Genomic DNA, 22,582 nt, shown 5'->3' with positions numbered 1-22,582 from the left:
CATGGACATACACATGAACGAAAACACCTTTCATTCAATGATCAACAGCGGAACCGTGGACATCCATATTGATCCCTATACTTACATGAATGATATTCGAGTGAACCGTTGGTTATCATATGTTGTTCCTTCTACTCCGCGATATGTTACAAAACCCGAGCCAAGATATATCGGTATCCCCGCGAGATCAACACATGCTCACTATACCGCTCTTCCTCATTATCGGTTTGGTTCTCTTTTCTCGTTTTCGTGTTATGGTATCCCTATGATGGATGACATCACATAGAGAGGGTCTAAGAATATCTCTCCATCGTGGGTGGAGCAAATCCCAGTCTCAAGCTATGTAGTCCCTCGTCATACATTTTTCGATGAACCTGTAAGTTGTTGTTATGATCACTCTATTACAGATGACGTCGGAACAACCCCAAAGTGCAATGTATGGTAAGAGTGACTCGATACTCTCATGGTCTAAGGAATCATGCATACATTAACTCCTGTGTTATGGAATATAGACTTCAGACGATATAATCTCTAAGTATAACAAAAAAACTTGGGTCAATTCAACACGAGTCATCTTCCAACCTCATGCTCTCAAATGTCGACAGCATTATGGTCATGCCCATGATCGGGAAAACAGAATCATTAATCAACACTTTGAGCTAGTCCTATAGGCAAGTAGGAATCTAGTTTTATCGTTTATAACTCTACACCTCCTCATGGGTTTTCCTCTCAATCACATATTAAAAAAACATAGCAAATATAGCATAGAATACAAAAATAAATAATAAACCTGGAAATAAATAATAACATAATAATTATTGCCTCTAGGACATACTTCCATCAGAGGAGATGTGCCAATGGCATTATCAAGTCGCTTTGTGTCATATGCTTTGTTTAGGGTCAGTGCCCTTGAATCTTAAAAAGTTGTAGGGAGATATCATCTGAAGCAAGTAGTCACAAAATAACCTAGCCGCCCTGGTGTCGGGGTTAAATCCGGCGAATCTCGGGTAGGGTGTCCCGAGTTGGTGATCTCGGCTACATGGTAACATGACAAACAAGAGACACGATGTTTACCCAGGTTCGGGCCCTCTAGAAGAGCTAAAACCCTACGTCCTACTTATGTTGTACTGGTTGTGATGGAGTAAAAAGTAAAGACTTGTCATGTTTTGAAAAAACTGGTCACGTGTTTCAAACGGTATTCATGAATATAATAAAAAAAATCTTGCATTTGCCTAGGAAAAGCTGATAATTAAATTCTAATAAAAACATTAATAAAAATGAAAAAAATACAGAAAACAATATTTGAAATGAAAAATCGTAAAATGGTACGCAGATGGACATTTATGAGTAGCAAACTTAGGCTTAACACATAGTTCAGCCATGTCTTGTAGTCGCCTCAGTTCTTCTGGAATTTATACAAGAAGTTGTAATGTAGTCGGCAGTGCTCTATTAAGAGGATTAAATACTTCAAGTACTCTCTCCGTCCTTTAAAGAGTGTACTTCCAACTTTGTTGGAAAGTCAAACAATTTTATGTTTGACCTTATTTATACAATAATACATCAATATTTATGCCATCAAATTAGTAGCATTAGATTGATGATAAAAATATATTTTCATCTTATACCTATTTGGTTTCAGAAACATTGATATATTTTTGCACAAACTCGGTCAACTTTGAGATAGTTTGACCCCCCCCCCCCCCCCCCCCCCCCCCCCCCCCCACAAAAAAAAAGTTGAAGGTACACTCTTTAGAGGACGGAGGGAGTACGAAGTAATCCTATACAAGTAAAATGAGTTATTAAAAAAATTGAGTAACATTATTACTGCTACGTTCCTCCTCCCTCACAATTTTCTCTTTTTCTTCGTAGTGAGCTAATACACGGAAGCGAGCCATTTTTTTTATGAATGTAATTGCTCGAAAACATTTTTTTTATTAGCATTTGGAAACTTACCGCAAACACCTACTGTTTTTTCAAGAAAACATAACATGGAGAACAATAGCCATTTGTGTGTTTAATGTATGGTTACTGGATTTTGAACAAGTCCTCATGCTCATGACCACGAGAGATGGTACCGCCACCGAGATGTATTGTGTTGCGGGTGTACGGCCGATGCCGGACGGCAGCTTGGACAAGAATATTAATCGTCAGGCTTTGTATTGCCCATGTGATCAAGGAGGTTGTGGTGCAGACACTTTACGCTGCAGGAGGGGCGTATCCTGGAGACAATCGTCAGGCTCGCTGGTCAATTCGACAACAGCGACACCGAACTACTCCTAGTCGTCTGAAATATCGACGGTGGTGGTCGCAAATCAGGGCATATTTTGATAAGGCAAAAAGAAATGCAACTAAGTCGCCACTAGCTTTTCGACTATGCAACTAAGACTGTTTGGATTATTACCAACATATTTAAACTTAACGCAAAATTGTACGTGCATGCAGATCCAAACTTTGCTTAGTCCATCGTTCGTTTATATTCAATTGAATTTGGAACTAGACACTACCGGTAGAGCCAGTTACCAGACTATGACTTATTAACAGGCCCGGTCCTGAAATTTTGGGGGCCCAGGGCGAAACCAGAACACCTGCCCTTCAATATAAGCATCAAAATAATGAATATGCATGTATATATAAAATGTTATCAAAACATTTAAATGCATAGAAAACAATATCCATGTCAAGTACTCCCTCGGCCCCTCCGTAAAAATATAAGAGTTTAGTGATCTAAACGCTCTTATATTTCTTTACAGAGGGAGAAATTTGTAAATATTATAATGATATTTTTATCAGGGAAGAGAGAATAAGAGACATGCTTCATCTAAAATCTTGCGGTCACGGTGACCGGTGGGTGCGGCGTGGTCTCCTCTCAACTATGGAGCTGCAGTCTCCTCTCCGGAGACTCCAGAATTCATTCAACATGACAGTGGAGAGTAATATCATTTTAGTGTCGAACAATGCCAACTAGAAGGATCCGGCGCAGCGGGATTTCACATGGATTTCGCAGGGAGTTGTTCTATTTTGTGTGTTGGCGCCAACGGAAACAATGGTCTGCAAGTTCTTTTTTTTACATGTTGGCTTTCAGTGAGCCTTTCATGTCAGTGGTTTTATGCGGCCGGTGCTAATGGGCTCACATGTGTGCTCGTGCTGTCTTAGGGGGGTGGACCAACTGGGCGTCCAATAACACCGTGACTCATAGGCGCGCTCCCGTATTTGGCCGACCCACGTAACAACAGAGCACTATAGCAGCTTGAATTTACTGTAATGGTACGATGTACGGTAGTGAACGGTGTACTATAGCACCCATGTTTGGAACATTTTTGAAATTCCAAATTTGTAAAATAAAATAAAAACATGAATTGTTTTTATTTTTTAACAAACTTTTGAAACTGGAACCTTTTTTGAATTTCCAAACAAATATTTAAAACGCCAATTTTTTTGAAAATACCAAACATTTTATGTAATTTGGAACAAATTTTGAAATTTATGAATATTTTTTAAAAGGGAACTTTAAAAAAAACAAAACCCAAAGAAAACCACTAAAGCGAACAACAGAACGAAGAAAAGGCACACAAAAAAAAACCATGAAAAAACGGACGGGAATGCTCTCAAAACTAGATAGCTAAAATGGGCCGGCCTGTTTCGGGGCTCGCTCGAAACTCGTGTGCTTTCCGCCAGCATTTTGCCGCAATGTGCGGCGAATAGGAATTCGGGGTGGAAACTATGGCTCCCCACCGCTGCCAAAAAGGGCCGACAAAACAGGCCAGCATTTTGGCAACATGCTTTGCTTAGTTAGTTTCACTTTCTCTGAGATCAAGACTAGGTTTTCGCTGCAGCTGGCAAGATAACCCGACATTTATCTACATCACAGTTATTATTACATAAAGGACACCGAATAAACATAAAGCACAAATAAGTCCTTGGGTGATGCACAGAAGACCTGTTGACTAGAAAAGAAAGAGAAAAAACGGGCGTCCACCATGGCAGCAACGGGCTTGGGGCCTCCATCAGGATCAGCAGGCGAGCAGGCCATCAGCTAGTCAGCGGCGTACGCTAGCAAACCACCAAGCCCACCTGAGATATGGCATGAAGTTTCCATTCTACTCCCTCCGTTCCTAAATACTTTGGATACTCGATGGTCTTTTCTGGGGCTGACTTCGACTTGCCTTGTGCAGTGCCCCGTGTCGACTTCTGTTCGGCATCCTTCGCTGGCCCCACACTGATGATTTGGACGGAGGGGAAGCCCTTCTTGCGCAGGCTAGAAACCACTTGTACCGGGTCAAAGCCGCCAATCACCTCTAGCAAGTCCTTGCCGTCACTGGTTATACGCATGGAATCCACACCTTGCAGCCATATATATACCAGTACTGATAAGTAATGCATAAAAGGAAGTCAAAATGCATCCGCTCAATGGGTATGTACCTTGTATTTTGCTCACCAACTTCAGCACTTTGGACTTGTCTTTTGGGCTTGGTGCACTCAACTTGATAACAATCTTTTTACCCGCGGTCAAACGCTGCGGAACAAACTGACAAGCAGAAAAGGTGATGAGGTAGAGGTGAAAATAATCTCGTGCAGCCTATCAAATCATACTCACAACCTGCCGTTTGTTAACCAACGGTTATCTAGTGCGTCGCCTCAATTGGATTTTCAACAGTGGTGGTCACGTCACATAAATCTGGCGGAGCTTGAACAAGATTGGGGAGAGGGCAAATCACCAAATCTTGCAAGCTGTGATAAACACTTTCCATCCTACACTTTTTTCAGGATACTTTCCAGCATGCTATTGGTTGCTACACATAATTAACAATTTAGTAGTCAAATTTCTGTTCCAAAGGAGGGCCGGGCCACGGGTCCTCTTGAGCCCTGACTCTAACTAAGCTCCGCCTGTGGTCCCACGATTGGAACTCATATTTCTATCATTGGAACTCAACCATGGCATAATGGCTGTGTACCACTCGCGTCGGCACGGCAGCTGTATAATTAGCTCCATTAGAGAGAGATAGGCTATGTTTTTCTTTCCAAATAGACGGGTTTGGCCGATATATAAGGCCATAGTACGTTTATTGCAGACAAGGTTATGTTTTCGCAAGGGAAAGTGTGTGTTCGGTGTTAAATACTACACTAGTGTCAAAAACGCTCTTATATTATGTGACGGAGGGAGTATCTTAGTGTACATATTTGGTCCTCATGCACCTAAGAATTAGTTGGCCTATGTGTCGGATCACTGATTCTCTCGTCTCTTACATTTGCTATATCACGCTAATGTCAGACATTTTTTACAGATCAGATTTTGGTCAAAACTACTTATAGTCAAGCTCTAATCTCATTGTGTTTTTTTAAAAAAAAACTATTCAAGCTAAGAACTTTTCAGGTATAAGTATTAATTACAAGGAAAAAATCATGAAGGTCTTTCGGTTTGTTGAAGAGGGAACTCACCTTATGCGAGTATGTTGCCAATGGCGCTTTTGATTCTGCAACCATGGTTGCCGGTGACGCTTTTGATTCTGCAGCTTTGCTTGCTTGTGAAACTTCTTATTCTGCAACTACCAGTCTGAATATTTCTTTAGAACGAGCAATCATCTGCATGTAACCATCAACTTAGAAAGATTGTTTATTTGCAGCGAAAATATGAAGGTTAAAACAGGTTCTCAGTTGAAATGAAATCAGGGAGAGCAAATATAAATGCCGTCAGTGATCATACCTGCTGTAGATATGAACTACCTACGTCACTTCTAATTGACTGCTCAGTAACTTCAGTTTTATCAAACATATGGATGATGTGCTGTGTAGTGGATCTGTTCCCTGGGTTATGGTCCATGCAGCTCATCCCTATCTCGACGCATACTTTTACTTGCTGGTAACATGTTTCCAGTGATCTGTGTCCTGGTGACATATCCAATTTCAACCTATTTCTCCAATTTTCAAGTACCTATCAGTTTGCAAAAAGGAGAATTAAATATCGGAAGCATATGTATTATTGTAACTACATGCTAAATTCAAATAGCTTTTCAAATGTGCACAGAAAAAAGTGAAATAAGAAACACTGCATTTAGTTTGCACTAAACCAAGACAAGAGAAACAAAAAGAAAGTTGTGCTATGATCACATTTTAGTTATCTCTATTGTCAGATTTTTATCTTCTCTTCGTTGCCATTTGACTATGCATTAAATTCAAGTGTACCAAATATGCTATCAAGCATATTTATCTGCAAAGTTGTTAGACAAAATTAGTCTTACACCAGCTGTGTTTGAGCAATCCTTTTTATTCCGTCCAGTCACTATCTGCATAATGACAACCCCCAAACTGTATATGTCAGACTTGTATGTGATTGCTCCCCCGTCCAAGTATTCTGGCGTAGCCATGTAAGCCCTGCACAAGAATTGGTATCAGGCACAGACGAATTCCAGCCCTATTAATGTTTGATAAAACTACAGGGTTCTCAACAGAGACTTTGCTTACAGCGATCTAAGGCCAGTTCGACTTATGTCTTCACCCCAGAATTTTGAATAACCAAAGTCCACTATTTTTGGTACCATTTTCTCATCAAATAGTATGTTGCCTGGTGTGAGGTCTAAACGAGCAATGCGTTTATCATGTAGATAATGCAAACCCTGACAAATTTCTTTAATTATTCGATAACGCGTGTGCCAGTCAAATCCACAAGATTCATCTGTAGGAGTAAACATAGAACATCGGGAAATATGTCATAGTAGCCTAATGAGGCATGCCATAATAGCGAAGATATTCAGACCAAGTGATCATAAATAAAGAAAGATAAAGAAAAGTAAAAAAAAGAATAAACTGGACCCATCACCATACATACCAGTAAGATACATCTGAAGATTTCCATTACAAAGATATTCGAAGCACATAAACCTCTCTTGCACCATTACAGAAATACTTTTGCCTCTTTCCTTAGTCACATTCCCGTGTGTGTTAGCACAGTAACCTAGAAACCTTACTATGTTGCTGTGCTTAACACTCGTTAGGCCGTGGACACCATCCAGAAATAGTTTGTCATCAGTTGCAATTGCAAGCTTCTTCACAACAACAGTACTTCCATTTTGAAGATTTCCCTGTTTAACTTCCCGTGTTAGGATGAGCATGAGCATTCAGTTTTTTATCTCTCCATATTTAGCATTTCACTAAAGTATGGCAAAGATTGCTCAATTAAGAAGCAGGTATACCTTGTAAAGTACTCCAAACTCGCTTCTACCAATCTCTTGGTCATCAGAGAAATTATTTGTGATGTCTTCCAGGAGTGATAAATCGAGAGCTTTCGGCTCAGCACTTTCATCACATAGCATGCTCTCCAGGACATGATGTTTGCTAGCTTCAGCTGTTTTTTCTAGTCACATGAAACAAATAACAGCAGGTCATTTTAATTCATCTAAAATGTATGTTCTAAAATAATCTGGGTTACTATCAAACAGTAATTTGATCTGTACAGGTCCACAACCATGAGAAATGTTTTACAGTAATAAGAGGGGTAATGTGAATTAATTGCCTCCGCCACCAGGGCCAGGGCATGCTTAGGGCACTCCCAATGCTTGTTTCTTAGCACAGTTCATAGGAAAAAGAGGTAATATCACTGGAAGTCGTAGAACTTGCGCTTGATGTTCAGTTTAGTGCTATAACTTTGAAAATACGGATTTGTGATCATCTAACTTGACATCACGTGCATATACGGTCACAAAAAACGTATGCGGATGTATCAGGGTGTATGGCCCCACCAGTCAGTGAGCCATGGCGCTCCGTCAACTCATTTTTTGGACAAAACACCCTCGCATTTTTTATTTGCGGGAAAAGTGGCCACTGCAATGCATTTTTACAGCAGACCACCTTGCTTTTTTTATTTGCAAAAGAGCTGACCACTGTACTGCAAATAGGTACAAAAATTGGGGGGACCGGGTCTCGAACCATGTTGCACACCCATGTTTACTACACAAGCCAGTCTAGGAAACACAGCCTTCACGTACGAATGTTTGGTAAGATAGCAAACCTACATGTACTCACGGTGGAGCTTAGATACAATTTTTTTTTAAAGGAAGACAGGTCTCGAGCACCAGACCGACGTATACAAGCCGAGACACTCTAGCCGATCCACGTACCATAAATATACATGTACTGAGTACGGACACATGTGGAGTTTAAATGAGTTGCATATACTGCGGCTCATTTTGCACTTTGTTATTATTTTGAAGATATTTGTAAAATGTAATTGCAAAGTTATGGTAGAAAAATATTATACATAAAAACAATCATTAGTAAATAAAAACCTTTTAATATAAGCTTGTGTATTATATAAAAAATACTTAGTTAATACCGACATTGATTTTTTTAATAAATATGTTTAAGGAATCAAAAGAATTATACACTCGTAGCTTATATTTAAATTATGTAAAATGAAGAATTCAAACATTTACTAAATATTCACGAATACTCACTTGTGTATAATTTTTACACATGACTTATATTAAAAATATATATAACTGAAGTATTAGACAGGAGTTGAATATTCATATAAACAGTGTATATTTTAAATTATGAATACTTTTAGTTATACAAACATTAGAGATACAAATGTGTAAATATTTATTGAAATGTTTGTATAATTAAAATAATATTTTAATTGTAATTATGTGGAAATTTTATTTATTTTTGAATGATACGAGCATTTTTATAATTCATAAAAAATATTTAAATAGATGAATATTTTTTAAATAATGCATGAACAAATTTAAAAGTAGGTTAATTTTTTTTGCGAGAAAACTTCCATCCTATTCATGTTCAATCATGGCAGTACAACGAACACCTACAACGAACAACGAAGATAATAAAATTTTCATCAAGATCCGTAGACCACCTAGCGACGACTACAAGCACTGAAGCGAGCCAAAGGCGCGCCGTCGTCATCGCCTCTCCCTCACCGGAGTCGCGCACAACTTGTTGTAGCAGACAGTCGGGAAGTCGTCGTGGTAAGACCCCATAGGACCAGCGCACCAGAACAGCGACCGCCGCTGATGAAGAATAACGTAGATTAAAGGATCCAACCCGAAGACACACGAACACAGACGAACAACAACCTGACCTGAGCAAATCCATCGAGGATAGATCCGCCGGAGACACACCTCCACACACACCCACCAATGATTCTAGACGCACCACCGGAACGGGAGCTAGGCGGGCAGACCTTTATTCCATCTTCAGGGAAACGCCGCCGTCTCGCCTTCCTGAGTAGGACACAAAACCTAACAAAACTCAAAGGAACGACTAACAACGGAGCCCTCCTATCAGACGTTGGCAGGATCCACCGTGCCCCATGGCCCTAGGGCTACCGGAGACGAGGCGGACCTGCGGCGGCATCGGCGAGAGGCACAACCCTAGCTTCTTCTGAAGGAGGAGTAAAAGTAGGTTATTTCGTTTGTATGTACAATATTTAGAACACACGTATATTTAGACGTTATTTTTATTGCTGAAGTTATAGTTTAAATACTATCTACAAGCTTCTAGTACAATAAGAATAGTTATTCAGTGTAGATTTGTACATGCGCAGGTTGTAGTGGCTAGAACGTGTTGTATGCTACTCTTTGTTTGTGGTTTAGAGAGCTGGCGGCCATACTTATTCATGTGAATTTTCACTGTGTAATGACAGGTGGGACCCACTGCTCATAGATGGGAAAGAATGAATGTGATTTAAGCTCCACGTTTAGTACATGTAGGTTTGCGATCCAGTCATGATATGGGAATGTGAAGGTTAGAATGGTTAGAGTGGCTTGTGTCATGATCATTGGTTGGGGTTCGAGAACTAGTGCCCCTATTTTTTGTTTTAATTTTCGTACATTTTTCGAGTACAAAGGTTAGCTTTTCTGCAAATAAAAAGTGAGGGGGTTTTGTGTAAAATGCGGCGGTCGGTTTTTTTCACAAATAAAAATGCAAGGGTGTTTTGTGCAAAAATGAGTAGGCCGAGCGCCATCACTCACTGACAGGTGGGGCCATACACCATGATACGTCCGCATACATGTTTTGTGACCGTATTTGCACGTGATGTCAAGTTAGTTGACCAAAAATTCGTATTTTTAAAGTTCTAGCACCAAACAAACATCGAATGCAAGTTCTGAGATGTCATGATAATTAAAGAAGAGAAAGGGGAGAATTGTATGTTAGTGGAGATAAGGCTCTTTGCTCCTTTCAATATGAAGTGTAATTAATGCTCTGATCCGGTGTGGCTTCTCTTCCTATGTTTCTCTCCACAACTAGACCACTGTTGAGATGCAAATGTGATCCTTAACCCAATTAAATGCAACACCCTTAGATACAGCATCTAAGAGACAATGCATTGGGGTGGTTGTCTCTAAAAACTATCCACCACCTCGGATAACACATTAAAGAGCCAATGCATTGGGAGCGCACTCGCACGTGTTATGGGGTGCGCATGTGAGATGATGTGTGTGTCTACCTTGTAATTGCAAAAAAAAAAAAAAAAGAACTCATCCCAACTTCCTGCGCAGAAGATATCACTAGTCAGGGATTTTACGAAGCTATCCAAATCCACAAGGAGTTTGATATTTGTGGATGACCTGATTGTAGCGTACAAGTAAATGGGGCACGAAAGAAACAGAAATACCTGACTTCGGATGACATGAAGCGACACTAGATGGCAGGTCAGGATTTTGTGACAACCTGAGGATAACATATTTACTTTTGGTTAAAACACTATCAGACGATAAGATAAAACTGATAATATAATATTGTAAGCTTTGGTTTGGCACAACTTCATCCTAAATGGTTTACGGTACAGGAAATCTCCAGTAAATATTTTCTATAGCACTTGGGTCTTTCACGTAATAATTTTTTGCCCAGAGCCCAGAGAAAAATGTTCAGACTGGAGGAAAGAAGTGAATGAAAAAACAGCGATCTTGCGAAGAATTACTGCTAGAATAAGAAAGATCCATACCAGTCATCATCATATTTGTTTGTGTCTTCAGCTTTCTCTAGAACCCCGTGTATTTCACCTAATAACCCTCTTTCTTGCCTCTGATGCTGTTTTTCTGAATGACGATATTCTTCCTCAAGCGGATCCACCCATTTTACACTAAAATTTGGACACCTTGGATGCTTGCTAATGGCTTCCTTGAATGCTGACTCAGAGGCCCTCCAGCCAGATTCGGTGGCAGCCCCAATTTGTCCAGCAACATCCTGGAGATTTATAAGGTGCTCAACTCCGGCAAGCATATTATCATACTTCTCTCCAATATGTGTGTTAAAACGTAGCTTGAGCCTCCGAAGATTGCGCATGGCTCCTGACATGAAAGACATGCAAAGTATACCACACCTGAACTTGAAATACTTGAGAACTGGGAAAGCCCCATCATTGAAGACGATCCTTCACTCAGGAGCTGTCTGGACACACAATGAGAGAACCCTGAGGGAATGTAATCCTGTGAGGCTATCAATATCATTCATCAGCAGTTCTCTAACAGCAATTTTCAAATTGCAGAGTTTGTAGAGTTGTCCGATCCACTTGGGAAATCTAGAAAAGGCGCATATCGATGGTAACAACTCAAGCCTCTCGAGAAAGACAGGAGTAGAGTACATGCTCCTCGAGCCATCAAAAAGAACAGCCGTGCCAGCAGTACCAGAAGCCAACGTGAAAGATTTGAGGTTACCCAGTTTCCCAAGTGATGTAGCCAGAGCTATCAGTTTTTCCTTCAAATGTTCACCAGATAGTGACAAAGAATAGGTGAGATGAAGATCCCGCAGGTTTGTAAGATCGCCAAGGCCCCATAGATTGTCTTCAGAGCTACTGCCAAGGTCAAAATACATGAGTGTACGTAGAGACCTCATGCACCCAACCCCGTCGGGTAGATTTGTCCCACTTCCAAGACGGAGATGCAACAAGTTAGAAAGTCGAACAATGTCCGGTGGAACAGCACATACTTCTGCATTTATTTCCAGTGTTTCCAAGTGTTTCATCGGTTCAATCTCATCTGGAAGCTTTACAGTGACATTACATGTGACCTGCAAATATCTCAACCAAAACAGTTCACAAATTCCTTCAAGGCTGAAACTCGTGTTTCCAATGTCACCCCAAAAATGAAGAATTAGAACTCGAAGAAGCTTAAACACCATGAATGAAGGCACACAGTTAAACAAGCCAGAAAAGAAGAGTGATCGAACTTATGATAATCCGACACTTGATGGCATGGTTGCATATGTTGCACTACCAAAGTGGAGCGACAATCGACGAACTTTATCAGTAACCGGTATTGCCATTTGAGAAAAATCGACTAGAGTGATAAAATTCTCTTCAATGGACTTGTATGTAATGAGATCAAGTACCATGTGATGCACTGAATAAGACAAAACCTCATAATTATAGTTGATATCCATAGCTTGGATCAGGCCTGTACTGACAAGCTCATCAAAATAGCTCCCGGCAACTTCCTCCATGTCTTCCCCTTCTTTTGCACATATGAAGCCCTCAGCTACCCATTGCTTTACCAAATCACCTTTCAAGAATTGGCAGCCCTCTGGACAGATACTAAGGTAAAGCAGACATGTCTTTAAATAATGTGGAAGACTACTTAGACTCATGTTTAATATTTGCCCCATAAATCCATCCATGGTATGGTTTGCCCCAAAAGAATTCTGCATACATCCCAATTGCTCTAATTTCTCAGGTTGGCTTGCCAAAAGGCTGGCTGCAATGATGATTGCTGATGGCAAGCCACCACAATTTCTCTTAATCTGGGGTAGAACATTATCAAATTGTTGAACCCCTGAGGCAAGAACTTTGGAGTAATAATTTCTCCGAGTCATCATCACTAAGAGATTCCATTTTAAAAATATGCTTAGGGCAAAAACCACAGCATGCCATAGCTACTTCCATAGTTTCTGTTGTAGTTATTATTCTGCTGCAACAATTACCCTCTGGGAAAGCACGACTTAAAACATCCCATACTGATGTAGCCCATAAGTCATCAATTATAATAAAGTACCTGACAAATATTTTAAACAAACATGCATATTAGCCAAACACCAAATGATAATATCAAATGGAAAAATGAAAATAAGCTTATGTACATCATTAGTTTCTTTGGGATATGAGAATTCAGAAAGTTCAGGTATACAGCGCACACCATGGTTAGCTAGCAAGATCACCTCTGTCTCTCTGATTTTTATATAATGTCAAAGCACAAGTTTCATGGAATGACATTCTTTCAGCATTACTACATTACTGCCCCAACGTCTTATATTTAGGAATTGAGGTAGTACCTCTTATCACGTAGATATTCCCTGAGATCGCGGATCAGGTGGGGCATCTCGCCAGGGTCCGGCGGCTGGTGCTGACGGACTTGCGAGAGTATGCTCCTGATGATTCCCCTCATATCGGGCTTTCGGGCTGTCCGCACAAATGCCCGGCACTCGAACTGTCCGCGGAGCATACCCCATAATTTTTGTGCAAGAGTGGTCTTGCCGATTCCTCCCACACCAAAAATCGACACTACCTTGAGCTCCTCTTCTCCGTCAATCAACCACCGGCGAAGCTCATCCACTGGGCCTTCTATGCCAACTAGATCACCCGTATCCAGCGAAACAACCGGAAGCTCAGGGCTGCCCACACCAGAGTTTCCAGGATCTGAGGCGCAATCATAAAGCTTATACCTCCAGTACCGATGGGTCGCCTCCTGCGCTCGACTCCTAAATTCTGAGACCTTGTCCGCGATCCACCGGCGCCACCTCCACCTCTCCGGAAGGCGGCTGAGCTTCAACCGGGTGATAGTCTTCCGGCGAGCAGCTCTGCGGATCTTGGCGCGGCCGTCAGCGCGGACGAACTGATCCGCGCAGTCCACCATGTCGTAGGACAGCTCCCGCACCTCCTTCATCCAGTACCTCGCCGCCAGGGGAGGGTCCTGAGCATTCAAGAGCTTCACAAGGAGCTCGTGCAGAGTGTGGAGATCGGCTGCCAGCTGCTCGATCTCATCCGTGACGGCCCCCTTCAGTGCCCAGTGCCCGGTCGCCAGGAGCTCGTCGAGCTTCCGTGGGAGCGAGCCCATGGCGCCCAGCGAGGCACTGATTGGGCTCGGCTCCATGACGATGCTCTGTGTCACCAAAAAGGGGATCTTTAGGTGTATTTCACTATCACTGGATCGGTAAGTGAAAGAGGATAAATAAAGTGAGGAAAAGGAACCTGTGGAAGAAGATATCCGGAATTGGACGATGCGGGGACTGCAGCAGGGCAGAATCCCCTCCGGTGGAGGAGAGCGGGTGACGTCGCCGGCGCTCACCGCAGAAGAGGCGGCGACTCAGGGTCAAGGATTGGGAGGCGGCGACTCAGGGTCAGAGATGGAAATGGAGCCGGCGAGATTTCCCTCCCTGAGAATCGAGAACAAAGACGAGGACGGCGGCAAGATGCAGCAGGTTGGCTCCGGGCGGAAGAGGAAAGTCCTTTTCTATTCCAGATCGAAGAAGAAGAAGGAGGGTTAGGTTGAGAAGAAAAGAAATAAGTAAAACGCATCCAATGGTCTCAAACTTATCTACTCCCTCCGTCTCAGTTTACAAGTCCTACATGTATACCTAAGTTGCTAATTTTATCACCATAATATAAATTATATAACACAAAGATTATACTGTTTGAAAGTAGAACATATGAGGTTTATATTGGTATATTATTTATAATATATGACTTGTATTAGTTTGGTCAAATTGACGACCTAAGAGTACGCGCACACCCTGTAAACTGAGAGAGAAAGTACAAGTTTTGCCGTCTCTACAAGCAAGTTCTGAATAGACACCAAAGGAGGTATTGGGGTTGATAGCCATCTAAGGGCATCTTCAACACTGACCCGCAAATTTGCTCCGGCATCCGTCCATGGACAGGAACCAGTCCACGGACACAGATACCGGAGGCCGCCATCCAACGCTGCCCGCATACATTTAAACCATGGTTTAATTTAAACGGACAAAATTCATGCAAACATGATGAATTTTCATATAAACCGAAAGAGATTCATGCAAACACGAGGATTTCATATAAACCAGACGAAATTCATTACATTTCGATAATACTTCAACTAAAAGTTATAATTCCGGACATACTTCAACTAATCACCTAGTCTAAACCTAATCTAAATGATCGTTAGCGCCCGTTCCCCATGTCCGGCCATGAGCCCCGAAAACTGAAGCTCCGGCATTTGCCTTCGCCTTCTTCAGTTCCGCCTCAACGCTCTCCAGCTCTGTCTTCGCAGCCTCCGTCACCGCAGCTTGAGCGGCTAGTAGGCCGATGATTTTCAGTCCATCAAGTTTGGCTTCTGGTGGAGGGGAAGAGCGATGGCCTTCCTGGGACACGAGCGGCAGCGACAAACCATGCACTGCTCTTCATTGTTGCCAGCGGCGGAACGCGGCCTTGGCGGAGCCGGCGATGTCCTCCTCGTCGTCGCTCTTGCCCCACACCTCCTCGACCGTCACGTCGAACTTCTTGTAGGCGGCCTCCAGTTCCGCCCGGCGCTGGCGGTATTGCTAGTGGTAGCGACGGATCTCCCGGGCGGAGCAGTAGGACTCGAGCAGTGTCGCTTGCTCCGCTGCGTCCGCGTCCGGCGCGATGGCCCTGTTGACTATGAGCAAGTCCTCCGCCTACTAGTGCTCCTCGAGGAGCTATAGGTTGTAGGCCTCATCAGCCTGCGCTTCCCGGAACCGCTCCTCCCACACCATGTCCATGTAGTGGGCACGGCCTCGTCGATGGTCATGTTGCAGTGCACCGGCGAGGGGGGCGCCGACTCTTCCTCGGACGTGTCCTCCATTGGGACGTCATCGGCCTTCCAGCCGGCAGCAAAGGCGGCCGTCTCCTTCTGCTCCGACGATAGTCCGTCCTAGAGAGCTTTGGAGCGCGAGTAGGCCATGGTGGGCGTGGTGCGAAGAGAAGAAAGGGACCATGTGAGGATGTCTGTGGCTATGGCTAGGGCTAGAGTTTGTATAGCGGGCGAATGACAATGGTTGGCGGCAGACGGATGGACGGTGGCACAGGAGTAGGTTCCTCGGCAACCATGTGTCATTAATGTAGGTCACCGGATGACCATGGTGTCATTTGAATGCGGAGTAATCGCATGCATTGGGAAGTGGCGCAGGGGGGGGGCGCTCTCTCGGCCGGCGTGCCGCTTTTAATGTCGGCGCTAGTGAGAGGTCGTGTCCACACTGGCCGGGAATGAATGCAGCACTGACGGTTTGGAGCGGCGCCGGTCATTTTGAGAAGGAAGTGCGCGGGCGAGGGAAGGGGTTTAGATGAGCCACCATTGCTAGACGCAGATGTGGCAACGGTCCAGACGCCGACAAAGCTCCTCCCACTTTGTCTTTGGTTTATAGAAAAAAGTATGTCCAGGTCGCTCCGTGGACCGATACATGACCTTGTTGGATGGTATAACACGTCTGGACCATGCGCTTCAGACGTGTGCAGGCAGTTTGAGGGTCCGCGTTGAAGATACCTTAATTTTTGTTTGCTTCACATTGATTGTCATCGTCCTTGCTTAGTTTCCTACATTATGTTGACACATATTTTTTGCTTGCTAGATGGGATTGGCTTCCACTTTGCACCATGAGAATGGGAAGAAGGCATTTATTATGTCCATTTGTTGGGTGGGGACGAATGGTTTCGGTAAACGCTTTGCATCAATAACTATAGTCTGATAAGGGTTTAGGGTTAATAGTATAGCCAGTTGCTGGCTATAAGAAAGTGTCATGGCATCAATAGCCAATTCTATAGCCAACATATATAACAATTAGCTATAAGTATATGCTAATTTATTAATACATGGCTCATCTTTCACTCTCACATAATGTCTAGAAGCACGTGCTGCAGCAGCCCGCTTACATTCTCTCTCCTATCCTCTCTCCTCCAACTAAGAATAAAAATATTATTTTACTCCTTATAGCCTGCTGACTGTACCTTATTGTACTTGCTCTAAAAATCCAACGTGGTCGATCACTGATGACCCACAAGTATACGTCTATCGTAGTCCTTTCGATAAGTAAGAGTGTCGAATCCAACGAGGAGCAGAAGAAAATGACAAGAGGTTTTCAGCAAGGTATTCTCTGCAAGTACTGAAATAAGTGGTAACAGATAGTTTTGTGATAGGATAATTTGTAACAAGCAACAAGTAACAAAAGTAAATAAAGTGCAGCAAGATGGCCCAATCCTTTTTGTAGCAAAGGACAAGCCGGAACAAACTCTTATATAAAGAAAAGCGCTCCCGAGGACACATGGGAATATCGTCAAGCTAGTTTTCATCACGTTCATATGATTCGCGTTCGGTACTTTGATAATTTGATATGTGGGTGGACCGGTGCTTGGGTGCTGTTCTTACTTGAACAAGCATCCCACTTATGATTAACCTCTATTGCAAGCATCCGCAACTACAACAAAAGTATTAAGGTAAACCTAACCATAGCATGAAACATATGGATCCAAATCAGCCCCTTACGAAGCATTGCATAAACTAGGGTTTAAGCTTCTGTCACTCTAGCAACCCATCATCTACTTATTACTTCCCAATGCCTTCCTCTAGGCCCAAATAATGGTGAAGTGTTATGTAGTCGACGTTCACATAACACCACTAGAGGCTAGACAACATACACCTCATCAAAATATCGAACGAATACCAAATTCACATGACTACTAATAGCAAGACTTCTTCCTTGTCCTCAGGAACAAACGTAACTACTCACAAAGCATATTCATGTTCATAATCAGAGGGGTAATAATATGCATAAAGGATCTAAACATATGATCTTCCACCAAATAAACCAACTAGCATCAACTACAAAGAGTAATTAACACTACTAGCAACCTACTAGCACCAATCCCGGACTTGGAGACAAGAATTGGATACAAGAGATGAACTAGGGTTTGGAGATGAGATGGTGCTGGTGAAGATGTTGATGGAGATTGCCCTTCCCGATGAGAGGAGCGTTGGTGATGACGATGGTGATGATTTCCCCCTCCCGGAGGGAAGTATCCCCGGCAGAACAGCTCTACCGGAGCCCGAGATTGGTTCCGCCAAGGTTCCGCCTCGTGGCGGCGGAGTTTCGTCCCGAAAGGTTGCTTCTTGTTTTTTCCTCGACGAAAGCTTTCATATAGCAGAAGATAGGCATTGGAGAGCCACTAGGGGGCCCACGAGGTAGGGGGCGCCCCCACCCTCGTGGACAGGGTGTGGGCCCCCTGGCCTTCATCTTTGGCAGGTATTTTTCATTATTTATTATAAGATATTCCGTGGAGTTTCAAGACTTTTGGAGTTGCGCAGAATAGGTCTCTAATATTTGCTCCTTTTCCAGCCCAGAATTCCAGCTGCCGGCATTCTCCCTCCTTATGTAAACCTTGTAAAATAAGAGAGAATAGCCATAAGTATTGTGACATAATGTGAAATAACAGCCCATAATGCGATAAATATTCATATAAAAGCATGATGCAAAATGGACGTATCAATTCCCCCAAGCTTAGACCTCGCTTGTCCTCAAGCGAAAGCCGATAACGATAAATATGTCCCCATGTTTAGAGGTAGAGGTGTCGATAAAAATAAAATACGGACATGAAGGCATCATGATTATTCTCATAACATCAACACATATAGATATTGTCATATGATTACTTATGTTCAAGTGATGACCTATTCACAATGCAAAAGTATGAATCAGAAACCTTATTGAGAACTAACAAACTATAACCTCAGTCATTGAAGCAATTGCAATTTATCATAACATCAGAAAGAGTCTATGTCAGAGCTAAAAAAGCAAGTCCACATACTCAACTATCATCTAGTCCTTCATAATTGCTAACACTCACGCAATACTTGTGGTTACAGAGTTTAATCGGACACAGAGAAAGATAGGGGCTTATAGTTTCGCCCCACAACCTTTTACCTCAAGGGTAATGTCAACAATAATAACTCATGCTCCCCTACATCCAATTAGATATATATATATATATATCATGTTCTTTCCAACATGCTGGGCTTGCCAAAGGATAAAGTGAAAAAAGGAAAGGTGAAGATCACCATGACTCTTGCATAAGGTAGAAGATAATAATAAAAGATAGGCCCTTTCGCAGAGGGAATCAGAGGTTGCCATGCGCTTTTATGGTTGGATGCACAAAATCTCAATGCGAAAGAACGTCACTTTATATTGCCCCTTGTGATATGAACCTTTATTATGCAGTCCGTCGCTTTTATTACTTTCACATCACAAGATCGTATAAAGCTTATTTCTCCCACACCAATCAATCATACATATTTAGAGCAATTTTTATTGCTTTGCACCGATGACAACTTACTTGAAGGATCTTACTCAATCCATAGGTAGATATGGTGGACTCTCATGGCAAAACTGGTTTAAGGGTTTTGGAAGCACAAGTAGTATCTCTACTTGGTGCTGAGAATTTGGCTAGCATGAGGGGGAAAGGCAAGCTCAACATGTTAGAGGATCCATGACAACATACTTTATCTCAGGTATAAGAAAACATAACTCATCACGTTGTCTTCCTTGTCCAACATCAACTCTTTAGCATGTCATATTTTAGTGAGTGCTCCCAATAAATGATGTCAATGATAATATATCTATATGTGAAACCTCTCTTTCTTTATTACTTCCTATTAATTGCAACGATTACCAAAGCTATGTCTGCCAACTCCCAATAACTTTTAGTCATCATACTCTTTCTATGTGAAGCCATTACTTTCAATAAGATCAATATGAACTTTTTTGTTTCTTTTTATTCTTTTTCTTCTTTTCTTTATTCACTCAAGATCATGGCAAAATAATCAAGCCCTTGACTCAACATTAATCTTTATTATATAGCTCACGGACTCGATTACATGGAGAGATCATAAGGCAAAACTCAAAACTAGATCACGCCATAAACTTTATTCTACTAGATCAAGATACTACTAATAGGATCGAACTAAGAAAAACGATAAAGATAGGAGTTGTGATTGTGATACGATACCGGGGCACCTCCCCCAAGCTTGGCAGTTGCCAAGGGGAGTGCCCATACCCATGTGATTATGTCTCCTTCTTTGTTGTTGGTGTAATATTCTTGGCGATGATGCCTCTGAGGATACGATTCTCCTCTTCAAGCTTATTGACTTGCTGCTTGAGGTCCATAATTTCCTTACGAAGCTTTCCTGTAACTGCTAAGGCTCCTTGCACCCAAGGGTGTTGCATAGCTTCGGGAGAACAAGTGACACTCCTCTTCATATTTTTATAAGAAAAAATCTAACATTGGAAGGGATAACCGAGTTTGGAATAGCTGAGCTATGTAGTTCCCCCATCGTGAACCCAGCTTGGAAGCGAGAAGTGACTTCTTGATCCTCCATGGCATCTACCCTCATCAAGTCAGCCTCCCTCTCTTCCTCCGTTGCTGGCCCAAAGTGGTCAGCGTCGCTGTTTGCCCTTGGTTCCGGTGCCGGATTAGATACCCGGCTCTCCCCGACTGACTCTTGATAAGACATCTTGCTCTAATCTACAGCAGCAATAGCTCAAAAAAAACAGAGGATATTTGCGTGATACAGGGGTCAAAACCTTTGGGAGAATATATAATGAATTTTTACCAGCCAAAATACGTATCGTGCAAGAAAACAGAGTCCGGAAGGCACACGAGGTGCTCACGAGGTAGGGGGGCGTGCCCAGGGGGGTAGGGCGCGCCCACCACCCTCGTGGGGCCCTCGTGTCCTTCCCGGACCGCCACTTATTTTTCTATTTTTCTAAATATTCCGAAACGGAGAAATATTGCCTTAAAATTGTTTTGGAGTCGGTTTACTTACCGTACCACATACCTATTCCTTTTCGGAGTCTGAAACGTTCTAGAAAGTGTCCCTTATGTATTCCTCCGGGGTTACGGTTTCAATAATATTGGTTTCAACATTTATGGGATTACCTGAGATATAATGTTTGATTCTTTGACCATTTACCACCTTCGGATTTGTGCCTTCGAAGTTGTTGATTTTTATGGCACCGGAACGATAGACCTCCTCGATAACGTAGGGGCCTTCCCATTTAGAGAGAAGTTTTCCTGCAAAAAATCTTAAACGAGAGTTGTATAGCAATACATAATCACCTACATTAAACTTACACTTTTGTATCCTTTTGTCATGCCATCTTTTAACTTTTTCTTTAAACAACTTGGCATTTTCATAAGCTTGGGTTCTCCATTCATCAAGTGAGCTAATATCAAATAACCTCTTCTCACCGGCAAGTTTGAAATCATAGTTGAGCTCTTTAATAGCCCAATATGCCTTATGTTCTAGTTCGAGAGGTAAGTGACATGCTTTTCCATAAACCATTTTATACGGAGACATACCCATAGGATTTTTATATGCAGTTCTATAGGCCCATAATGCATCATCAAGTTTCTTAGACCAATTCTTTCTAGACCTATTGACAGTCTTTTGCAAAATTAATTTGAGCTCTCTATTACTCAATTCTACTTGACCACTGGACTATGGGTGATAAGGAGATGCAATTCTATGATTAACGTCATACTTAGCAAGCATTTTGCGGAAAGCATCATGAATAAAGTGTGAACCACCATCAGTCATTAAATACCTAGGGACTCCAAACCTCATAAAAAATAACTTCTTTAAGCATTTTAATAGAAGTGTTATGATCAGTACTACTAGTTGGAATAGCTTCTACCCACTTAGTAACGTAATGAACATCAACTAAAATATGTGTATATCCATTAGAGGCAGGAAAGTGTCCCATATAATCAAAGCCCCAAACATCAAATGGTTCAATAACGAGTGAATAATTCATAGGCATTTCTTGACGTCTACTAATATTACTAATTCTTTGACATTCATCACAAGATAGGACAAACTTACGGGCATCGTTGAAGAGAGTAGGCCAATAAAAACCAGATTGCAATACCTTATGCGCAGTTCTATCTCCAGCGTGATGTCCTCCGTAAGCTTCGGAGTGACACTTGCGTAGGATCTGTTCCTGTTCATGCTCAGGTACACAACATCTAATAACACCATCTACTCCTTCTTTATAAAGATGTGGGTCATCCCATAGTAATGTCTCAAATCATAGAAGAACTTTTTCTTTTGTTGGTATGTGAAGCTAGGTGGTATGAATTTAGCAACAATATAATTGGCATAATCAGCATACCATGGAGTACTACGAGAAGTACTTATGACATTTAATTGCTCATCAGGAAAGCTATCATCAATAGGTAGTGGGTCATCAAGAACATTTTCTAACCTAGACAAGTTGTCTGCAACGGGCTTCTCAGCTCCTTTTCTATCAACAATATGCAAATCAAATTCTTGTAGTAAGAGAACCCATCTAATAAGTCTAGGTTTAGCATCTTTCTTTTCCATAAGGTATTTAATAGCAGCATGATCAGTGTGAATAGTTACTTTAGAATTAACAATATAAGGTCTGAACTTATCACAAGCAAATACAACTGCTAAAAGTTCTTTTTCAGTAGTAGCATAGTTTCTTTGAGCATTGTCTAGAGTCTTACTAGCATAATGGATAACATTTAATTTCTTATCAATTCTTTGCCCTAGAACAGCACCTACAGCATAAT

General features: G+C 42.0%; 1 pseudogene across 1 annotated transcript; it reads right to left on the bottom strand.

The window, feature by feature from the left end:
* Positions 1 to 3,805: 3,805 nt before the first annotated feature.
* On the bottom strand, positions 3,806 to 14,501 carry LOC123149876 (disease resistance protein RGA5-like; annotated as a pseudogene). The gene is made up of 12 exons (XR_006474872.1): positions 14,195 to 14,501; positions 13,279 to 14,105; positions 10,958 to 13,001; positions 10,628 to 10,683; positions 7,188 to 7,348; positions 6,824 to 7,076; positions 6,460 to 6,670; positions 6,237 to 6,369; positions 5,702 to 5,929; positions 5,437 to 5,580; positions 4,420 to 4,525; positions 3,806 to 4,340 (listed from the first exon to the last, which is right to left on the bottom strand). The product of XR_006474872.1 is annotated as a disease resistance protein RGA5-like (transcript).
* Positions 14,502 to 22,582: the final 8,081 nt, after the last annotated feature.

Source organism: Triticum aestivum, chromosome 7A, assembly GCF_018294505.1.
Source record: "Triticum aestivum cultivar Chinese Spring chromosome 7A, IWGSC CS RefSeq v2.1, whole genome shotgun sequence".
In the NCBI taxonomy this organism is placed as follows: Eukaryota; Viridiplantae; Streptophyta; class Magnoliopsida; order Poales; family Poaceae; genus Triticum; species Triticum aestivum.
This window is presented reverse-complemented; position numbering and strand designations above follow the sequence as displayed.